Below are 4,321 nucleotides of genomic sequence, written 5' to 3' on the forward strand. Positions count from 1 at the left end.
GCTTTTATCATTTGATATTGCATTTTCCAAACAAATTTGCATTTAATCAAATTTCCCAACTGACTGACAGACAGAGGCCTTTGGGCTATATGGAAAAATCAGTAATCCAGTCCTGGCACTGGGAGTATCTGGGTACATCCAATGCAACACAGGTGCATTTCATCTGAATGAACCAGGTGCTGTGCTGCAGTGGCACAGACTCAGTTACCCATTTTCATTTTTATCCTGTAACATTTACAAACGTAGGTTGATATTTATTAAGCCTGTTCCAAATTACCATCAGGTCCAAAAAATATTGTGGCACTGCAATTTTTCAATTTAGTAGAATATTTACCAACACTGATGATGTAAATAAGCACAGTCACAGCTGTTAAGTTGAATGCGCCTCAGCCGATAAGGACGTGCCTGTACTGCACACATACAAGTCCTGCTATTTATTCTTTTTCTCTGTCGCAAAACCCCACTACAACTCCTTAGTAAATGGAAACACGCAATTTCACCAGTTAGTGCCAAAAAATGAATTACAAAACCTTAGCAAATATCGTTCTTACTGACTCTGTTTACATGCACTTACATAACCAGGTTGCAATCGGTTTACTCAAGTAAAATGATTTCTTAACCGTCATGTAAATGGGAAACCTGGTTTCCGTAATTAGGGGAACTTGATTAACAGGTAGACTTCTGCTGGAGAAAACTGATTTCTCTTATATATATATACATGTAATCAGGTTTCTAATCAACTTTCTACAAGAGCGCATGTGCAAAAGATAAGCTCCAAGGTCGCTTGTGCGCATGTGAGTGGAGAAAAACAGGAACTTGTCATCTGCGTAAACAGCTTCATAATTGAACTTCAGGACACTCGAAAATTCTCTCTCCATTTGTTGTCTGTAAATTCTCTCAAGATGACTCTCTCCTACCAGTCCTTACTCTGCACACGCATCCAGCAGCAAAGTAAAGAACTAGACGAAACCACAGATACAAGCCAATGGAGACAAATCAGCCACTTGTTGGATGAATGTGTTTCATCTTCTACTTGCTATTAATAATTTCACAACTAATGGGGCAGCTAATGTCTTAATTTGCAGGTGAAACATCACTAAAGAGACCAAAATCCAAGCTTGATCAACCAGGTCCATCTTTGTTTATGGAGGATGCAGACACATAATGACATTGGGCTTTCCAATTGCGGGTGCACTTGAACAATGCCTTTCCTTTTTCACTGGGTTTATTCTTATTGTTACCAGTCACCATCAGAATAAAGTATAAAATTGTAAAGTGGGGTCATAATAGTGAGACTCTTTGGTATTTTTTGAGCACCACTTGCCAGTTCCAAAATGTGACTGTACATTTTATAAACCTCAGGGGAAAAAAATATGTTTTGTCATATGTGATGCAATAAATAACTCAATAACTAAAATTAGAAATCCCCTCCTGCACACACACACTTCTGGAATTATTTCTTGTAAAGCCATTACTTCATATTCCTAATAAGTGCTAGTCCAAAATTAGTACAGTGTAGGTGTATAAAAAACTTGTTCCAGTATATCTGTCACTCATTAAGAGCAGAGCTGAGTCATCAAACAACAGTCATCAGATAATGACACTAAAAAAAAGCTTGAGATTCACTGTGCATGATTTTTTTCATCAAAGAGCTGCTGTCATGAGCTGTACTATGAAAGTGTGTCAAAGTAGCAAATCCTGTCAGATGCATTAAATCTGCCTCCACCAGACTGAGATTTGAACCAGCTTTGACCCTTCCCTTCAGTGGAGTGATACAATATGAACAGTCTTCCACATAATAGATTAGGTGGTGTTGATTTTTCATTACAAATGATGAAAAGCTCATGTTAATGTAGCGAATGAATTAATTTGTTCGTCAAACCATTTGACTCCATTTCACCCACTTACAACTGTGTTCCATCAATGCACAGTCATCTCACAGGATGTTCTATTTAATAAAGCTGTTATCTTTAACCCCTAACTGATTATTTATAACTTGCTCCCTGATAAATCACAGCCAGATATGCCAAAGGAAACAGCATCCTGTTCATCCAAGTTATTTGGATGGAGCAACTATGCTTTTAAGGAAAAAAGAGAATAAGGAAAGTCTTTAAGCCAGTCTGGGTATCTGCCAACCTGCCACTGACCTTTGCTCTTTTGGTTTGGGAGTTAGCTAGTTTCCTTTTTCCTCTGACATCACTCTCCAGGATCCACACAACGATAACACGGCCCCAATTGCATGACATTAGTGCTTCCTTGAATGCGCATGGGAGAATTGTGTTAAAAATCCCTCATGACTTTAGACTAACTGCAGTTTCCAGCAAGCACCAGCTGCACAGCTGGTGTCCATAGGAGAGACAGAGCAGATACACAGATTCCAGACAGTTATGAGGCAGGAAAATACACTTCCTAGTGTAAGATTTCTCTTACAGAACACCATGACGTGTGTCCTCACTATTATGGCGTTATATCTCAAATGTTATATAACATATAAACACACACACACACACACACACACACATCTAAACTGTTTGGCACACCTGGCCAGTGAAGCTGATTCTGATTCTGATGTGCCTGATGTTGGAGCTGACACAGTATATGCAGTATATCCAGCCTACACCACCAGTAAACATTTGGACACATGTTCTCATTGAATTGAAAGGGAAAGTGTGTCCAAACCTTGATTACAATGTACATATATATATACATATACACTACTATATATACTATATATAGAGAGTTTTGTGTTTGTTTACTTAGGTTTGTAGAGTTATTATTTAGGTCTTGAGGAAGACATTGCTATTTAAGACAGGATCAGAAGACTCTAGGAAACAATATTAATTACACTTCACTTTCTTCTCTAAATAAATATATCAAGATTACTATTTGCAACATAGCTCTATCTTCATATTAGACACACAGTCCAAGCAATTGCTTAATTTACAAGTAAATTAATTTAATTAAAAACAAATTGGAGTCATTCCCTGCCAATCTTAAAGAACTCAACCCTCTGTTTTCTTAGAAAACTAGTTTTACATCACAGTAAACCTGACAAAGCAATTAATCTCCTGTGCTATTGTGTTCAGACACCCAGGAAGTTGAGTTCTGAATTTTATAGCAAATTTCTGCTCAATGTTTGTTTCTCAGTATCTCAAAGCTTAATTTGCTGCTGCAGCCTATTTCAGAAATATGAGCCAAATACTAAAGTAAAGCACATACAACAAGGGAAGAAATATGCACCTTGTGTGATTTCTTGTTTTTTTTTTTTTTTTTTGGTAATGAAAGCCAGATGCAACCACGACCACGGAAACAGGTGATGATAGCATTACACTGAAATTGCAAACAGATGGAGAGGAGCTTGAACCTATTCTTGTGTTACTGTCAGAGACATAAATAAAGTTTTTTTTTCTCTGATGAAATTATTTTTGTATAATTAACAAGAGGCCTCTCTGATGTGTCAAAAAAATCATTTTCATTGTAACCAGAAAGAAGATTGTGTCTGCTGGCAGGGGCGCTTATAACACTTAACAGTGACAACACTGAGGATTATCTCAACTGAAGCCCATAAGATGTGTGTGACACCATGGTTTAGTTTATCTGTTTAGTTTATAATGTGTTGCTACCTGTACAGGTGTGTGTGGATATCAGTTGATGGATGAAAAAAAATCTTGCTGTAAAGCTCTTTCACCGTGGTGCTTTGCCAAATTGAACCCTCCAACAGAGAGACTCCTCTCTTTTCCCTGCCTCAGTAAGTGTACAGGACACAGGTCTGCTTCACATCATGTGAATACATCGCTGGGAGAAGAACGTCTCCAGCAATCAGCCTTGATGAAGCGGCCGGTGGAGCTGTCCTGGGAGACAGGGGAAAGCCACTGTACGTGTTGGATCGGCCTCAGAGCGGGAGAGGACACTGTGCAGACCTGTTCTGAATGGCAGCCTGGCCATCCCAGAGAGATGGTTATTTAATGAGCAATTACATCTCGCAACTCTGAGTGAAGCAATGATCCCCACCCTGCAGAAATATTGGCTGGAGCGTTCATCTTGTAACTTCCTTTTCAAGATGTTTTCATACTAAGTGCAAGCGCTCCAAACTGATTGCTCAACTGCAGTTATGTTTAAAAAAACAAATGCAGCTAAATCAGGACCACTGAGTCATCACCATGTGTTTCAGAAGTTGTAAAGTGTTTTATTATCATTTTAGAGAATTGTGAACCAAGTGACTTTAGTGTCTGACAGAAAAGACATTTTACAGTTGACATTTTCCAGGCTATCCCCAGAGCCACCACAAGAGAGCACAGCTGGCTGACTCTCCCACTCACTG

This window comes from Monopterus albus, unplaced genomic scaffold (genome assembly GCF_001952655.1).
Source record: "Monopterus albus unplaced genomic scaffold, M_albus_1.0 scaffold4.1, whole genome shotgun sequence".
NCBI lineage: Eukaryota > Metazoa > Chordata > Actinopteri > Synbranchiformes > Synbranchidae > Monopterus > Monopterus albus.